This window comes from Lathyrus oleraceus, chromosome 5, assembly GCF_024323335.1.
Source record: "Lathyrus oleraceus cultivar Zhongwan6 chromosome 5, CAAS_Psat_ZW6_1.0, whole genome shotgun sequence".
In the NCBI taxonomy this organism is placed as follows: Eukaryota; Viridiplantae; Streptophyta; class Magnoliopsida; order Fabales; family Fabaceae; genus Lathyrus; species Lathyrus oleraceus.
Window position 1 is genome coordinate 574,962,229 of NC_066583.1, and position 18,825 is coordinate 574,981,053.

At 40.4% G+C, this 18,825-nt stretch overlaps 1 pseudogene; it reads left to right on the forward strand.

The window, feature by feature from the left end:
• Positions 1 to 18,172: 18,172 nt before the first annotated feature.
• On the forward strand, positions 18,173 to 18,272 carry LOC127089324 (uncharacterized; annotated as a pseudogene).
• The last annotated feature ends 553 nt before the right edge of the window (positions 18,273 to 18,825 follow it).

The window sequence follows — 18,825 nt, forward strand, 5'->3', positions numbered from 1 at the left end:
CTGGATTGGCTTTCTGTTTGATCCTTCAGCATGCATTTCCGTTTTCAAATTTGTGTTTTCGCCGGTCTCGTCCACTAGAATGCTGCCACATCATTAAAACGGCACACTTCGTTTTGGCTTGGCATTATGTAATAACGTTGCTGCTAATTGATCTACTGTACCACTAATTAATTAATCCACATACAAATTAAATAAATTTCAATAAATCTAACAAACTTACAAAATCCATATAATGCTCAAAATTAATCCGAAAAATACCATATTTTTTTTTGTTAATCATAATTTTTTCCCTATTATTTTATAAAAATCAAAAAGGAAATGTTGCTTGGAAAAAATGTAAATTGACCTAGAGATATTCTAATGTATACATATTTCCATATGTTTTATCATTTTAATTATAGAAACTACATGCTATATCCAAAATAATTGAAAATTGAGACACTTGTTCTAGACATCCTTCTGGATTTTTTGACATAGGTTTGGGAATTTTTTAGCCTATGGTTTATTATATATGAATTATTGAAGTTGGACATGTATATATGTGACATAGTTTGGCATGCTGAATTCCCCAAATATTTTTCTATGCTTCCCATTGGCCAATGGCCCTAATTTTTTGCGTGAAGTTTGTTTAACATGTTAGCTATCACTGATAATTTTTGTGGATTTTTGCAATCCATTTTCGATTTGATTCATATTTTTTCTTGCTGCCTAGCATGTTAGAGTTCCATAGGTATAACCTTTAGCATTTATGTTGCCATATCCTCATAATTAATCCAATGGACATGAAAATTGATAGGATAGTTCTTAACCCCTGTAGCTATCTTTTGGCTTTGGTCCTACTAATTTCCCATGAACCATTGCTGTTTACCATCTAATTGAAGTTGGTGCATAATTTGGACTTCATTTGATGTAGTTTTTGCATGCTGTACCATGTTTAATTAATTCCCATTGATCTACTAGTCCAAATGATTTGAAATTTAATATGTGGCTTGTTGAATGCCTTCTGGTTAGGATAGAATTTTCGTGGATTTTTTGGATCCTTTTTGACATGTGGTTGGATATGATCTTGCTGGTTGTTTGTATGAGACTCAACTTTGCTTCATTTGCCTTCTAGGTTGCATAATTTAAAATGTGTATATAGTTTGAATATGGGACCAATTGGGATCCCTTTGTATTTGATATTACTTGGTTTTCATCATGAATTGGCTGCTGTTTTAGGATTTTTCCATCTTTTTGACCCTAGGCTAGTCCTAGTGGTCATAGTACTTACCTTTGAGTGTGATTGTACCTTTTCAGGTTAAAGATAATGATTAAGGAGATTTGCTCCACATTATGGATTGTGTTACTTGACACATATGACTAATGTATTTGTTTGGTAGGATGTTGGTTCATGTGAGCCTTGTGCTATGCACCTCATTACGTGTATAATTGTACTTGGTTAATTGATCATTATATTGTTGTCTGTTTGTGAAAGTAGATGCTGATTCGGTTTGACTTTTGTACAGGTACCTTTAGTTGCTCAATTCCTTGCGAACTTTTGCTTTGCGTTGCTTAAGCAACTTGCATTGAGGTAGGTCTTCTTGACTTCATGTAGTCTGGAGACCCGGCTGCTACCGGGCCGGGCAAATAAATGTCTGAAGTCCTCCTTAAGAGGCAATGATTGTGTTTGTTTATTTTTAAGCCCAAGCAGGAAAAGTCCTTCAAGTAAGGCAATTGGTGGAAGGTAGGGACAAGCAACCTGTCCCCCACTATTCAGTGAGTCTTCTCCTTGCTCCCATTACATGGTTGTAGCATTGAGATCAAAAGCCCAAGATCCTGTGCAGTGCACATTGAGTCAGAGTCATCGAGTATAGAAGGGTTCCCCCATTCTGGACCCATGCTCATTTGTCAGCTCCCCCTGGTTAGGGATATGAGCTGTGAGGTCTGATCCTCACTTCACCTCTTCATCTGCTTCACCTTAGCCTCGTAATGGCAAGGTTAAGAGCAAAACCAGCCTGTACAGACGACTTGCTTAGGCAGTCAAACCCGGTTGATTGAGCCTCTTGTTTGGTTATAGTGGGTGTTATGTGGATATTTGATTGACATGCTTGTGTTGTTTGAGATGCCTGTTCTCATCTGATATATGCTTGTATATTGTATGCTTGTGTGATTGCTTCTTTCCTGGTTAGGATAGTTCGCTTATGCAAGTAGGATAGAAAACCGAACTTAGGGTTAACGATGCATGACAACATTAGGCTCGAGTCTCAGCTCCCTAGTCGTGTGTCTCTCCCCGGTTTTTGGTTAGCAATTCAGTCCCTTTCAGGGGAACTACATCGCCCTGATCCTCGTTCCAGACGAGGTATGTAGGCAGGTGGTCGTGCGAGACCACTCCGGGCAACCTTTTTTCTTTTTGCGTGTGTTTGTTTGTTATCTGATTGTTTGTTTGGGTTCGGATGCTGACATAAGCCCAGGATTGGCTGTCGGGCTCCATGTTTGCCCTTTTGAGTATGTTTTGGTTTGGATGCCGACGTAATTCCATCTAGTGGTTGTCGGGTTCCATGTTTGCCATCTGCTAATTGTTTGTGTTGTTTGGCGTGCGTAAGCCGAACTACAGTGGCTCTGATTCTTGTTCCAGACAAGATATGTAGGCATAAGGTGCGATACCTTATCGAGCCCGTTTCTCTTAACCCCACCTGCGTTCCCTGTGTGTGTGTTTGATGTATGTTTATAGCAACCTTATCTTTCTAGAGCGTGGATCCCTAGGAGTACCTAGGACGTGAGGGGTGCTAATACCTTCCCCTCGCGTAACCGACTCCCGAACCTTTTCTCTCTGATCGCGAGACCATGTCTTTCCAGGTTTCTCTGAGCGTTTCCTTTCCCTATCTTGGGATAAATAACGTTCAGTGGCGGCTCTGTGTGTTTTTATTTTTAGCTCGCCGGTTGATTTTTCGCAGGATGCGACACCAGCAAACGGTCTCTTGGGACCTGATGGGTTGGAAACACTATTGTCTTGAATTCGGCCCATCTTCAACAGACTCTCGATTCTTTCTCCAGCAATTACTATCTCTGCAAAGCTGATTGACGGGCAAGCAGCCAATCTCTCAATATAATTGCCTTGAAGAGTGTTCATGAACATGTCCGCCATCTCCCTTTCAGACATAGGGGGTTGGACGGACGCAACAATCTGTCTCCAACGCTGAGAATATTCTCTAAAGGTCTCCTTGGCAGTCTGGGACATACCTTGCAACAAGGTCCGATTTGGAGCCATGTCCAAGTTGTATTGATATTGCTTGACAAAAGCCTCTGCCAAGTCTTTCCAGCTCTTGATGGTAGTACGAGACAAATGAGAATACCATTCACGAGAAGCTCCAGTTAGACTGTCTTCAAAATAGTACATCCACAACTTTTCATCTTCCGTGTGAGCTCCCAACCTTCCCAAATAAGATTGGAGATGAGTGTGTGGGCAAGAAGCCCCGTTGTATTTCTCAAAAGTAGGGGGTTTGAACTTGTGAGGAATCCTTACTCCCTGAACCAGACCAAGATTTGTGACATCAAAGCCTAAGGAATTTTGAGACTCCAAAGATTTGAGCTTCTCAGCAAGCTCATCCATACGGCGAGTGGTCTCGAGGGCCTCGTCGTGCAAAGAAAATTGATCATACTGATAATCTTCAGTAACGGGGTGCCCGTTAATCCGAATTCCTTGATTCACATTGTACCTTCCGCCAATACCATTTCCAACATTCCCTATGTTGCCAACATTACCCGGGTTTCCATCAGCATTTGCGTTACCCGCGTTACCAGTGTTCACAGGGTTATCAGCGTTCCCAGGGTTACCAGGGTTTCCCTCAGCATTTAGTATCTCCACCTCAGGCCTCGGTTGCCCAACCAATTCCCTCAGCTTTTCTTGACCTGCTGCCATACCAGTCATCAATGTCATGAACTGATCCATCCTTTCACGCATATCAGCCAGCTCTTTCTGTACTTGGTCCATCACTAGTCGTGGACGGTTTTCCTTTGTCGGGTATCTGTGAACTCGCTTGGGACCAATAACTGCCTGATACAGGGAACAAACATTAGACACTGCGGTGACACCTGTAAAACAGACAAGGGTTAATATGCATGGTATGCGATGCACTGCTTGTTCAGTTTTAAGGCACCCCCGTTTTGAAAGGGAATACCCTGCAAATGAATAAGCATGAGATGTTGGATGCAAATATGCAGATGATGTTATGCAATGCAAAGGCATGCCAATCAGAATTGATGGATCCGCTTGAACATCTGTCAGGTTGCACTTCCTGGAGAGAAATTCACTGAGGAATATAATACAAGACCAAAACTCTGCTCCAGAAAACCGGGTTGGTTGGAGGTTAAGGTTTCCTGAATTTAGCCCACCCCTCACTGGTAGGTTCTAAGAACAGAAGTTCGTCAGCTTCAGCCCTTCAATCGCGAATAATACGTTTACCATTGAAGGTTTGGCATTATTACGGGATAAAAGACCTCCACTGACTCCCCTCAACAGGACATCCTAAAGCAAGTTCCCAGTCTCGGGGTCCTCGGATTGATCAGCGAGAATGCGCCCACCAGAGCTAACATAATCACGTCTCGGAGGAGAGGCCTCGACTTAGTTCTCGGGAAATGGTCACCAGAGTCGACGATTTCTAAAGGAACACCATGTCGTTACGGAACATTCGTAGGACATAATATATCCAAAAGAAACCTCGTCTGGTGTGGTTCTTCACGAACGACTTAACGTAGCAACATGCCACGCAAGCCTCATGATCATCCACTCTAAAACCTGTGTGTACACTCAAGCCTGGGTAATGGGCTTATCTCTCATAGAACATCCCATCCCAACAAACAAACAAACAGATCCAATAGATACAACAGATGCATGCAAGCAGGTAAGCAAATAAATGTACAAAAGCATGAACACCCAATAAACAAGAAATCACACAAGCTAGGAGGGACTCGCTTAGGGAAGATGGACCAACAAGAGGTCAACTTCTTAGTCCCCAGCAGAGTCGCCAGCTGTCGCAACCTGAAAAATACAGTGCGCAAAAAAAAACAACCGGCGAAAGAAAAAGACAGAAGAGTCGCCACCGTGCATTATTCATCCCAAAGGAGGGAAAGAAAACGCTCGAAGTAAACCTGAAAAAGGAAAGGACAAGACGGGGTCTCGCAACCAAATCTTGGGTTCGGGAGTCGGTTATGCGAAGGGAAGGTATTAGCACCCCTACGCATCCGTAGTACTCTATGGGATCCACTTTTGTAGTTTTCGTCTAAAGGGTGTGAGTTTATCTTGTGCTGTTTACCAAAAAAAAAGGGTTAAATGAAAATGACTCGCGCGGATGTCGCATCCACTGCATACGTATCTCATCTGAATATGAGAATCAGAGTCTTCGTAGCTCGGCTGACCTATGGGTTGGGGGATGTGTGCTCGCTAAGACATCGCGTCTTATGCCTACGTATCTCATCTGGAATGAGAATCAGAGCAAGCCGTAGTTCGGCTAACTACGGGGTTGTGGAATGGGTTTTGGACGAACGACGTCACTACGCAATCTACCGGATGCTCGACCTTTGGAGACTTACTCACCTGTAGTAGAAGGAGTAAACGTGTGTTATGGAGAAGAAAAATCAATGAAGGGTTTGTTTGCATTGTAGGAACGCGCATGCAAAAGGGTAATGAGGATAAGACCTCATAGCTCTTAACCCTGGACAAAGGAACCTGCATAAAGTAAACACAAAAACATTGCCTCCTATCGAGGTCTTCGAGCTAGGAAAGCAGTAAAATGCGGGAAAAATGTAAAAGCACCACGCGGATAAAGATCCGAAGTAACAGCAATTAGAGGAATGGGAAACCCTGAGATCCTTCCAAGCTAACATCATCAAAGAAAGTGGGTCAGTACAGGTAATCGGAATGAACCTCCAGGGGTTATCCCACAAATAAAGTGGGAAACCACGCAAGTTATCCCTGCAAAAGTCATGTGAGCCCTCACAAAAACTCAACAAAAGGGTTAGTGAAACACCATAAGCATTTTTTTCATGGATAACAGTATGGTTTCAGAAACCTCAAACCCTGTGGCATACACTTCAGAAATCATGTGATTAAACATTCAAGGTATAAGTTTCACCCATTCATAATACATCACACATTTAGAACATTCAAATTGAAGGCGTAAAATAATGGAAATAGGGCAAACCTGATTGGAGAGCTTGATTGAAATTGAGTTGCACCCGTGAGGCCCTTCAGGGTTTGGAGGCTGCTCTGAGTTCTCTGTCAGGTTTCTCTTCAGGTTTTGTCCAGGGTTTTGTTCCAAGGAAACCTCAGAGTATTTTGCTTCTCTTCCTTTTTCTCAAGTGAAGCCTTGGTATTTATAGACTGAATTTCATGGTTTTGTGGGCTCAAATGAGAAAGACCCAAGTCCAAATTTTTTTTATTATATTTTATTTATTTTTTATTATTATTTTTATTTATTTATTTATTTTTGTAAAAAAATATTTTTATTTTTATTTTATTTTTATTTTTTTTCGTTTTATTTTTCATTTTTTTTTCTTTTTTTTTTCTTTTTTTTTCCTTTTTTTTTCGGATCTAATTCTGATTGACATGATGAAATGCAATATGAAATGCTAAATGAATGCATGAATGAGGAGGACAAATTTGGGGGTGTTACACCATCCTTCGACCTGAAACCACTATGGACCCTAGATGTAGGGTCGAGTGCCTTATTGCTGATCAAACATTGTCCGTAACTGGATGACCATAAAGACAGTTGATGGGTACTCCACGAAGCATGCTAAGGGACATGAGTAACCTAGATGGAATTTTCTCATCCTGCGTAACAGGATAAATGTCTATGGGGCCCAATATTGAACTGGACAAGGATGATACAGTATATGCCTTGTGTTCAATATAGACATAAGGGCAAAAGGGTAATTGCACACATAAGTATTATCACAAAAGGATTTGTCAGATCATATGACATTTTCGTGTCTTGGGTAGCAGTGATGTGTTGCTAGATACCACTCACTATTTTTATGTTAAATACGTGATTTAATATAATTGTGATCGCTCGACTGTGTGAGTCGAGAATGGGATACAAACTGCAAGTGCACAGTTCTATCGCGTAGTTTTAAAAGATATCGATCCCACAGGGACTTATGAATCGATATACCGTTATCTAAGGTTACTACGTAAAGCTAAGGTGAAAAATGTTTGATTGTTTGGGGAAAAACTAAAAGCTAAACTAAGATCTAGATTAAATATTAATAAAACGGATATCGGTATGTAGTTCGTCAAAACTAGGGAATCAAGTCTTTGTCGGTTTCTTGGTTTTAAAATAAATCGTTTCAGTTAACTTTATTGGTTAAAGGTTTTATCTCAAACTCTCGCTCTGTTGAATAAACCATGATTTTATATTAATGTAGCTGTCACTTATAATTAAGTCAAAAACCATATTTTGAAAGCAATAAAGTTGCAGAAACTCTTTTTAAGAAAACACTGACCGTTTTAAACACCCTTATCTCAAACTCTCGCTCTGTTGACTTAGGTTATATAATTAAATCCAAATGCTTAACTCTCGTCCTCACATTCAATCTTTAAAAATACTTTTTGGAAAAGGTCAGAATTTAATTAACTCTAAAACTTGCTCTCGCCCTGATCTAGAATTAATGCCTAACTTACACTGTCCAGTTAAAACCTCAAACTCTCGCTCTATTGATTTTAACTTCTTTATGTCCTTTACTTTTGTAAAAAATCTTGTTATTAAACCTGTAAGTTGAGACCGTAAAAAGATTGATTTTAATTTTAAGTTTAAATAGACCGACTCAGTCTTGATCCCTTATTCTGCTTACTTTACATACCGATATCTAGGCGAATTAGCCAGACATGCTAAATAAACAAGAATACATATCATGCATAAACAGACTCATTCCAGGCAGACAATATAAATAAATAATAAAACAAACATTAAATAATGATTAAAGAACCTGAATGCGTAATACAATAGTCTTGAACACTCCACCACAAGCCGGTAGGATTTGTTCTTGGATTCTTCAATTAATCAATAAATTAAACCAAGGAAATAAAACTAGAATCTAACGTAAGGTTAGATCCGATAAAAAGTTGCACAATAGTTTCCGGTGTAGAAACTATTATGCGAAAAATATCTAAATGCTAAAAAGAGAAAGGTAAATTGCAAGGGAAAAAGAATGTAGAACTTGCAAAAGAAATAAATAAATAAACAATGTTAAGTTGCTGGAAAAGAAAAATAAGCAAAGGCGTAAAAAGAAAGAAAATTGGCAAAGCTTCGGCAATGTGAGCGTGGAAAAACCGGGGGACCCTTTTAGGTTTTAGAGATAGCTATTTATATTGGTGCTGGTAACTGCTTTTCGTTTCCCAAGGTCTTCAACGTGGCTAAATGCACGGCGTGGATATAGGACACAAACTCCTCAACGTCTCTTCAAGTCTTCTGAGGGCGTTACTTGCGCCAAAAAGGTAGTGGAATGGTGTGACGCTCGTCACACCATGTGTGACGTCCGTCACAAGGCTGTTTTGCGTGACGCTCGTCACGCACCCTGTGACGTCCGTCACAGGCACAACATTGGTGACTTGTGCGCTTTGGGCTGGGCTTTGACATTTGGTTCCTTTTCTCTCCTTTTTGCACCTCCTTTTCTTCCATTTTCACTTGTTCTTCAAAATAGACTACCTGCGACAAATAGGAAGAAAATACCACGTAATATCTCATAAAATGCAGTAAACCGAAATAAATAGTCATAGAATTTAATGGAATTAAGTCCTAAAATATGATATAATTTCGTGTTATCAAACTCCCCCATACTTAGATCTTTGCTTGTCCTCAAGCAAAATTCAGTATAGAAATCGTTTTCAAAAATTTAGCCAGGCGAAGTTTCAAAACACACATCAATTCGTAATAGGTTGCAAGTGGATTTTGTTTAGAAGCAACTTGAGTTTAACCTTGACATCAACAACTACCGTTACAACCTCAGATAACCCGACCTTATGCAAACCAGTTCGAGCAATGCCATTATAGCTGTCCTAGTTCCTTTACTCTTATTTCACCCGTTTTCATTCTAGCGAAATCACATTAAGCCCTTTATCTTTTCGCGCACATAGTGGAGTAACCGGTTAGTGATTATGATCCGCTTTTAGCTAGAAGTTCTGGTACATAAGTCGGATAACTTCATTATTCAGTCCATTGCAAATTGTGGGGGATCGAACCGTAGTCCGCCCTACCGAGTTCAGTACCAGATACCTACTGAACCAACTCATAATGGATCTTTCATATTGTGTTTTTGCATGATCTGCAACCTTTAGATTAAATGATCTGGTAAGGATCACCTAATTTAATCAGTGCATTTCCTGATATATTCATATATTTTATGTTACTTTGGGGGATCATTCACTTATATTCATCGGCTCTCCACGTAGTTTGCTATTAAGATGGTGCTGACTTCTCGTATAAACTACTCGGGGTTACTATAAAACTAAAAGTTCGAGGAATCGGTATAATAGGTACTTATCCTGATCTAACATGTTGAGGTTCTCATAGCGTTGTTATGGTAATGATTTTTGTCTTGATTTCACTCAAGTTGTATAAAATAAGCGACCTTTATACTTATTGGGTGTGTTAAATTTTTGTTATGGCTCATGAAATTTTTTTTTGAGGGAATAGATAATAGAAATTTTCACACTCGGGACTTAACTTAAATTTTTTTTTTTTTTTTTTTTTTTTTTTAGGAAATAACATTAAAAGGAAAAGTACATACTTGAACAATGGAAATAGGAAGAACAAGTTTTCCCCCCCATACTTAAATTAAACATTGTCCCCAATGTTTTAAGGAAATGAAATACAATATGGAAAGGAAAAAGAAACTACAACTAAGGTTGTCTTCCGCCTCTGGTTCTTGGACCTGGTGATCTCTGACGTAAGTCTAAGTTGTCGAACCTGCTGAACAACTCAGTAAACCGCTGGTCGGTTATGGCATTCCTAGCATCCTGTTGCTGTTGCATTTGACGCATCATCTGCAACATTTCGACATTCTGTGCCTGCATACCGTCGATAGCATCCATAATGTCGTCGTTGGTTGCAGGCCTTCTTCGTCGACGACGTTGGGAGGATGGGCCAGTTGCATTACTGGAAGGGTTGAGCGGGACTGACTGTTGTGTAGGCGGATGATCACCTTGTTCCATTTCTTCAAACTCATCTGTTTGCGGGTTTGTTTGTGAAGGCTCGGTGGTTTCGGGAGCGTTTAGATCGTAGAGGTGGCAGTCGGGGTTTGTGACATCAGTGCGGGCAGTATTTGGTAGAACAACGCTTGGGACTGCCTGGTTGTTCACCATAAGATAATATCCTCCGCCTACTCTGTTCTTAATCAAGCGGCTGGATCGACAGTAGCTGATATCCATAGATAGGGGAGGTAGGGATTCTAAAGTTTGAAGTTTATCCCCTAGGTGTAGGCCAAGTGCTATGGTGGTGATTAATCCACCGATTATAAAAGGTTGCCTGCCTCTAGCACATAAGGTGCGGATATGATGAAAGAGAAAGGAGGCGGCGTTTACCTGAGTATCTGGTTCGAAGACGCACTGGAGGAAAAATAGTTCCTTTGAGTTGACCTTGCTTTTGTTTGGCCTTCCAAAAACTGTGTTTTGCAAGATGCGGATAAAGTACCGGGTAGTGGGGTTATGTATATGGGAGAGAAGGAGCTCTTCTCAGTTGTAGGTATCTATACCGGAAATTTTCTTAAAAAGGCCGAAAACACCAACTGTGTTCCAGTTTGAGGTTGGAGGGATTCTGGCGTGCAGCAGACCTTCTGTGGGAAATTGTAGCATGGTACTCAATTGGTTTTGGGTTAGGGAGTACTCGGTGTTAAACATACGGAAGGTTGCGGTACCGGTTAAAAATTCGTCTTCACCGGCGGGAGTGGTGTAGTCGTATGAACTTAAGAATTCTAAGGTTAGGGATGGGTAGGTGGGTTGATTATGAGTGCAAAGGAAGGTTAAGTTGGCTTGACGGAGCATCCATTCGATACCTTGGAGTAGGCCTAATTGTTGTAAACAAGGTAAATCGGGGTACCTGGTGGAAGCGACGCCTCGCTGTTGGAAACGCTCGAATTGCTCCCTCTGATAATTGTCATCTACGGATCGGAAGATGATATTTCCGAAATTCTGATTTCCCGCCATTGTGATGAATGAATTTTGAGGGGGTGATTTGGAAAGAAGAAAAAAAAATGTATTTGATAGGAGAGAATGGTTTGTGGTGAATGAAGGGAGGTTTGGTGGGTATTTATAGGAGAAGAATTTGGAAGGTGGAAAGAAAAAGTGGTTGAAAAGTAATTAAGTGTGGTTAAATGAAAAATGAATGGGGAAGGTAAAAAGTTAAAGATGTAACGTTCGTCTCCAACGGCTCCTTAACGTTCACTAGTCTGAGTAGTGTTACGCTCGTCACAGGGGTGTGACGCTCGTAACAGGCACTTGGTGTGCCGCTCGTTATGGATAGTGTGACGCTCGTCACACATTCCTTTTTGGAAAGGCTTCAGTAGCATTCCACAAAATCACTTCGGTAAAGGATTTAATTTTGTTATTTATTTTGTTTTGTTTTGCTTATGATCAGTTTAGTCTGCAGTTTAATTTATGGTGCACGCTTAATCTGCTTTGTATAATAATAATTCATAGGTAGCAACAGTAGAGCATAATAGCTATTGCATAATAAAATTAAATAAACAGCTTCAATAAAAATGATCATAATGTAATACAGGAAAGGAAAACAATGAAATGAAAGAAAAAAATAAATGCGAACACGAATTCAAATAACATTAATGAAAAATCTAATTTAAAATTAAATAACTTAGAAAAATAACTAAACTCTATCCCTCTGTACGATCTCTGGCCGGAGGAGCAAAAGAGTTAACATGATGTAGCAACTCGTGAAACTGATTCGTCATACTGCTCATGTATCCTAGAACTTCGTGTCTCATGTTAGTAAATTCTCCTCTGAGGGCGTCTTGTTCTGACATCAAAGCTTCAATGGCGGTGTTATAATCAGTTCCGGGCATATGATGTCGGAGGTCAGGTATGGCTTATTCTTCGGTCTGAACAGGCTGAAGAGGAGGGTCAATATCATAATAGCCGGATGGTGTCTGAGGGTTAGATTCAGCATGAGGGATCTGGTCAACATAATTCTCATAGTCATTACAAATCTCATAATCCTGGATGGATTCAGTGGATCTAGCAGGAGTTGGGGTTTCATTCAGGTTATAGAGCCAGTTCCTTTGGTTATGAACACTAGTCCTAGGATCGGGCATGGTGAATAGGCAGAGAACCTGGTTATCAATAATAAGCTCAAACTCATCAGTCCCTAGGTTTGCTATAAACATAGTGTTGAAGAGGAAAGGTATACTCATAGTAGTAATGCCACAAAAAGGGTTTAGGTCAAGCATAGGCTGACGTAACCCATAGCATTACCTATCATAGTTATCAAACCGCCTATTCTAATGGGTGCTCGCTCATCCTGGATAAGGTGGTCCAAATTAGCTAACATAAAAGTGGCACCGTTCACTGGACGGTTCTGGGAAGCACAAAATATGATGAAGAGTTCATCACGTGAAACTGAAGTACTATTTGGCTTCTTCCCAAATAAAGTGTGGGTCAGGATCTTATGGAAATAGCGAAAGGCCGGGTTGTGTATGTTTCCAGAGAGAAACTCATGTTCTTCGGGCTCATCATTTCCAGTCAGCCTACCCCAAAAGTGTTCAAGCTCTCTATATTCAAAAAGTTCTTCCTGGCTTACAGTGAATGTATCAAAGGAGGTAGGAAAACCCAAAAGGTTGGTGAAGTCTCTAATGTTAAATTGGTACTCCATATTGAACATTCTGAACTGGATAAAACCTCTGCTAATTCCTTTTCCATGGCTGGGTAGATAGATTAATGAGCTAAGGAATTCTAGTGTGAGTCTCCGGTAGGTGGTGAAATGTCTCAGGATAGGGGATGTCTCCCATCCAATCTGATTCAGCAAATACAGGACACTCTATCTCAGTCCAAGGGCAGTCATGGCCCAATCATCAGCATATAAACTAGGTAGCATCTCTCTAGCGGCTAGTTCTTCAAACTTTTGTTTCTGAGCCATTCCTCTGAACTTGATACCCATACGATCAATATGTCCCATCTGGTTAGTGTTAGCTAGAGAAAAGAAAACATGAGTTTAAGTCAGGATTTGGCCAAATGCCGAAAGAAGAAAAAAATTATTATTATTATATTTTTTTCTTTTTGAATAAATCAAGAATGAATGCTAAACAGAAATTAAAAGAATAATTAAGAAAGAAATAGGGAAATGATAATAATAGAATAATAAAATAACAAACTAATTTGTGGGTTGTCTCCCACTAAGCGCTTTGTTTAAATGTCGCAAGCTCGACAAAGAAACTGTTAAATATAATCTATAGGTCCTGGGGGCGTTTCGTCTAAGTGTAGGATTTGCGAATCCTCGTTGGTTTCCGCATAGTGATAGTTCAGACGTTGCCCGTTTACGGTGAACGGTTCTGTAGATTTTCCTTTTATTTCTACCGCTCCACTGGAAAAGATTTTAGTGATATGAAAAGGCCCTGACCATCTGGATCGTAGTTTTCCCGGGAATAACTTTAGTCTAGAGTTAAATAAAAGTACTGCGTCGCCTTGCTTGAAGATTTTCCTTGATATACGCTTGTCATGCCATTGTTTTGTTCTTTCTTTATAGATTCTGGCATTTTCATAGGCGTCTCTTCTGAGTTCCTCTAATTCGTTTATGTCAAGGATTCTCTTTTCACCGGCGGCTTTATAATTCAAATTTAGATTTCTAATAGCCCAATAGGCTTTATGTTCTAATTCTACCGGGAGGTGACAGGATTTTCCATAAATGAGCTTAAATGGGGTCGTCCCTATGGGGGTTTTATAAGCAGTTCGGTATGCCCACAAAGCTTCTGGTAATTTCAATGACCAATCTTTCCTTGAAGTGGCGACCGTTTTTTCTAGTATTTGCTTGATTTCTCTGTTAGATACTTCCACTTGTCCACTGGTTTGAGGGTGGTAAGGTGTCGCTATCCTATGTCTTACTCCATATTTAAATAATAATTTTTCGAGTACTTTGGATATAAAGTGCGATCCACCATCACTGACTACTATTCTTGGGATGCCAAATCTCGGAAATATTATATTCTTAAAGAGTCTAGTTACTACTCGGGTGTCGTTTGTTGGGGATGCTACAGCTTCGATCCATTTTGATACGTAGTCAACTGCCACGAGTATGTATTTGTTACCGAAAGAGGATGGAAAGGGTCCCATGAAGTCTATCCCCCACACGTCGAAAATCTCTACTTCCAAAATACCTTTTTGTGGCATCTCGTCACGTCTAGATATGTTTCCCGTGCGTTGACATCTGTCACACTCCTTAATAGCCGCATGTACGTCCTTCCATATAGTTGGCCAATAAAAGCCGGCTTGTAGGATTTTAGAGCAGGTCTTGGATGTACTTGTGTGTCCACCATAAGGAGCGGAGTGACAGTGTTGGATTATATTTTCTACTTCTTCTTCGGGTATGCATCGACGGAAAATACCATCGGGGCCTCTTTTGAAAAGTAAGGGATCATCCCAGTAATAGTGTTTTATGTCGTAGAAGAATCGTTTCTTCTGTTGGTAAGATAAAGTAGGTGGAACTATTCCGGCAGCTAAATAATTGACGAGATCAGCGTACCATGGTGTGACGGATATAGCTAAGGTGGTTTCTACTTGCATGTCGGAGTTGTTCTCTTCCAAAGTAGCTATAAGTTTGTCATACGAGAAATCATCATTAATTGATGTTCTTTCCGGTTCAAGGTTCTCAAGTCTAGAGAGATGGTCTGCTACTACGTTTTCAGTTCCTTTCTTGTCCTTGATTTCTAAGTCGAATTCTTGTAGCAACAAGATCCATCTTAGGAGTCTAGGTTTAGCGTCTTTTTTTGTTAAAAGGTACCTGATAGCAGCGTGATCAGTGTAGACTATTATTTTAGCTCCTACCAAGTAAGAACGAAATTTATCTAGCGCAAATACCACTGCTAGGAGTTCTTTCTCGGTAGTGGCGTAATTCATTTGCGCTTCATCCAGGGTTCTGCTAGCGTAATATATAACGTGAAGCTTTTTATCCTTTCTTTGTCCTAACACAGCACCTACAGCATAATCGCTGGCATCGCACATTATTTCGAATGGTTCATTCCAGTCTGGTGTCTGCATTATGGGTGCGGAGATCAATGCTTGTTTAAGAGTTTGAAATGCTTTTAAACAGTTGTCGTCGAATATGAATTGAACATCTTTCATCAATAGTCCGGTTAAAGGTTTAGTTATCTTAGAGAAGTCTTTGATGAATCGTCGGTAAAAACCGGCGTGTCCTAAAAAGCTTCGTACTTCTCTCACGGTTCTTGGGGTTGAAGATTTTCGATTACCTCTATTTTGGCTTTGTCTACTTCAATTCCTCTGTTCGAGATGATGTGTCCTAAAACGATTCCTTCTTGTACCATAAAGTGGCACTTCTCCCAGTTAAGTACTAAGTTTACTTTTACACATCGCTCAAGGACTCTTTCTAGGTTTTCAAGGCATTCCTCGAAACTTTGTCCGTATACAGAAAAGTCATCCATAAATACTTCCATGATGTTTTCGAGAAAGTCGGCGAATATTGCCATCATGCATCTTTGAAAGGTTGCAGGGGCATTACACAGACCAAACGGCATTCGTCTATAAGTGAAGGTACCAAAAGGGCACGTGAACGTTGTCTTTTCTTGGTCATCAGGGTGAATTGGTATTTGAAAGAAGCCTGAATAACCGTCTAGATAACAGAAATGTGAATGTTTTGCTAATCGTTCTAACATTTGGTCAATGAATGGTAAAGGGAAATGATCTTTTCGGGTTGCTTTGTTTAGTTTCCTATAATCAATGCACATTCTCCATCCCGATTCGATTCGTTTAGTTATAGTTTCTCCTTTTTCGTTTTCAATAACGGTTATGCCTCCTTTCTTTGGTACAACGTGTACAGGGCTAACCCATTTGCTATTAGATATAGGATATATAATACCTGCTTCCAATAACTTGGTTATTTCTTTCTTTACTACCTCACTCAGGATCGGATTTAGTCTTCTCTGGTGTTCCCTAGAGGTTTTACAGTCTTCTTCTAACATGATGCGGTGCATACAAATAGAAGGGCTTATTCCTTTAAGATCGGTGATGTGGTATCCTAGTGCGGTGGGGTACTTCCTTAAGATATGTAGGAGTTTTTCTGTTTCGAGTCTTCCTAGATCTGCATTAACTATCACAGGTCGTTCAAGTTCTAAGTCTAGGAATTCATATCTCAGATTTTTGGGAAGTGTTTTCAGGTCAGGGGTTGGTTTGTTAAGACATTGCGTAGGGTCCGGTGTTATTGCTAAACATCGGTTAGGTTTGTCTTTTAAAAGATAGTCTGATGATTTGTCTTCTCCTAACTCTGCTTCTTTTATGCATTCATCGATGATATCCATGAAGTAACATGTATCTTCTATTGCAGGTGCTTTCAAGAATTGGGAAAGAATGAATTCAATTTTCTCTTCACCTACTTCGAAGGTGAGTCGTCCTCGTTTTACGTCTATGATTGCACCGGCAGTTGCTAAGAATGGTCTTCCCAGTATAATGGGTGTAATATCATCTTCTCTAATGTCCATAATTGTAAAATCAGTGGGAATGTAAAACTGACCTATGCGTACGGGAACGTTTTCAAGGATTCCTACAGGATATTTGATGGAACGATCTGCTAGTTGCACAGACATTTTGGTCGGTCTTAATTCTCCCATTTCCAGTTTCTTACATATGGATAAAGGCATAACGCTAATTCCGGCTCCTAAATCGCATAAAGCTTTGTCGATGACAAATTTTCCTATGTGACAGGGTATAGAGAAACTACCCGGATCCTTGAGTTTAGGAGGCATGTTTTGGATTATTGCGCTACATTCGGCAGGGAGTGTAACGGTTTCGCTATCCTCAAGTTTCCTCTTATTAGAAAGGATTTCTTTTAAGAATTTAGCATATGAGGGCATCTGCGTAATAGCTTCGGTGAACGGAATTGTAACGTTTAATTGTTTAAGGAGATCAACAAATTTTCTAAATTGGCCCGCATCTTTGGTTTTAACAAGCCTTTGAGGGTAAGGTATAAGTGGTTTGTAAGGTGGTGGAGGTACATAAGGTTCCTTCTTTTCTAGGGTTTCCTTATTACTCTCTTCCTTTTCCTTAGGTTCACTTTCCTCAGTTGATTTCTTAGGGTTTTGGTTTTCTATCCTTGGATCAGACGATCCTTCCACTTCCGTTCCACTTCTTAATATAATTGCATGAGCTTGGCTTCTCGGATTAGGTTGGGGCTGTCCAGGGAATGTACCAGTTGGGGCAGCAGTAGGTGCTTGTTGTTGAGCTACTTGTGATATTTGTGTTTCCAGCATTTTGTTATGGGTAGCCAAGGCATCTACTTTGCTTGCTAGTTGTTTAAGTTGTTCGCCAGTGTGTATGTTCTGGTTTAAGAAATCTTTATTGGTTTGTTGTTGGGAAGCTATAAAGTTTTCCATCATGATTTCCAAGTTGGATTTTCTAGGGGTATTATTGTTAGGCATGGATGGGTTCGGTTTCTGATATCCCGGAGGTATAGATGGGGCTTGATTTGGAGACTGTCCAGGTGCGTACAAAGCATTATTACTCTTATATGAAAAGTTTGGATGGTTCTTCCAATTTGAGTTATAGGTGTTCGAATAGGGGCTTCCTTGAGCATAGTTCACTTGCTCTGCTTGGATTCCAGTCAAGAGTTGACATTCCGCAGGAGTGTGACCTTGGATTCCACAGACCTCGCAATTCTGAGTTATAGCAACCACGGCGGCTGGAGGTGATACGTTTAAACTTTCAATTTTCTGGACCAAAGCATCCACTTTTGCGTTAACGTGATCAAGGTTACTTATCTCGTACATGCCAGTTTTCGTTTGAGGTTTTTCCACCGTTGTTCGTTCGGTTCCCCACTGATAGTGGTTTTGGGCCATGCTCTCGATAAGCTGGTAAGCATCAGCATAAGGTTTGTTCATTAATGCACCACCTGCAGCGACGTCTATTGTTAACCTTGTGTTGTATAAGAGACCATTATAAAATGTGTGAATTACTAACCAGTCTTCCAAACCATGGTGTGGGCAAAGTCTCATCATGTCTTTGTATCTTTCCCATGCTTCGAAAAGAGACTCGTTGTCTTTCTGTTTAAATCCGTTTATCTGGGCTCTTAACATAGCTGTTTTGCTTGGCGGAAAATATCGGGCAAGAAAAACTTTCTTCAACTCGTTCCATGTGGTGACTGAGTTGGAAGGGAGAGATTGAAGCCATCTTCTAGCGCTATCTCTTAATGAGAAAGGAAAAAGACGAAGTCGAATTGCCTCTGAAGTGACACCATTAGCTTTAACAGTATCAGCGTATTGGACAAATACGGATAAATGAAAGTTTGGATCCTCGGTAGGATTTCCAGAGAATTGGTTCTGTTGCACAGCCTGCCACAGCGAAGGTTTAAGTTCGAAGTTGTTTGCTTCGATTGCGGGCGGAGCAATACTTGAATGCGGCTCATCTTGCGATGGAGCGGCGTAATCTCTAAGAGCACGAGCTGGTTCTGCCATCTCGGGTGAAAGAAGAAGATCTTTGAGATCAGGAAATTCGATAGGAGGGAGATTGTTTTCAGCACGATATTCCCGAATTCGTCGTAAGACTCAGAGATATAGCTCGATATCGTTGATTCGTAAATAGAGCGGTTCGCCTTGTGAGCGAGTGCGTGGCATACAAATCAA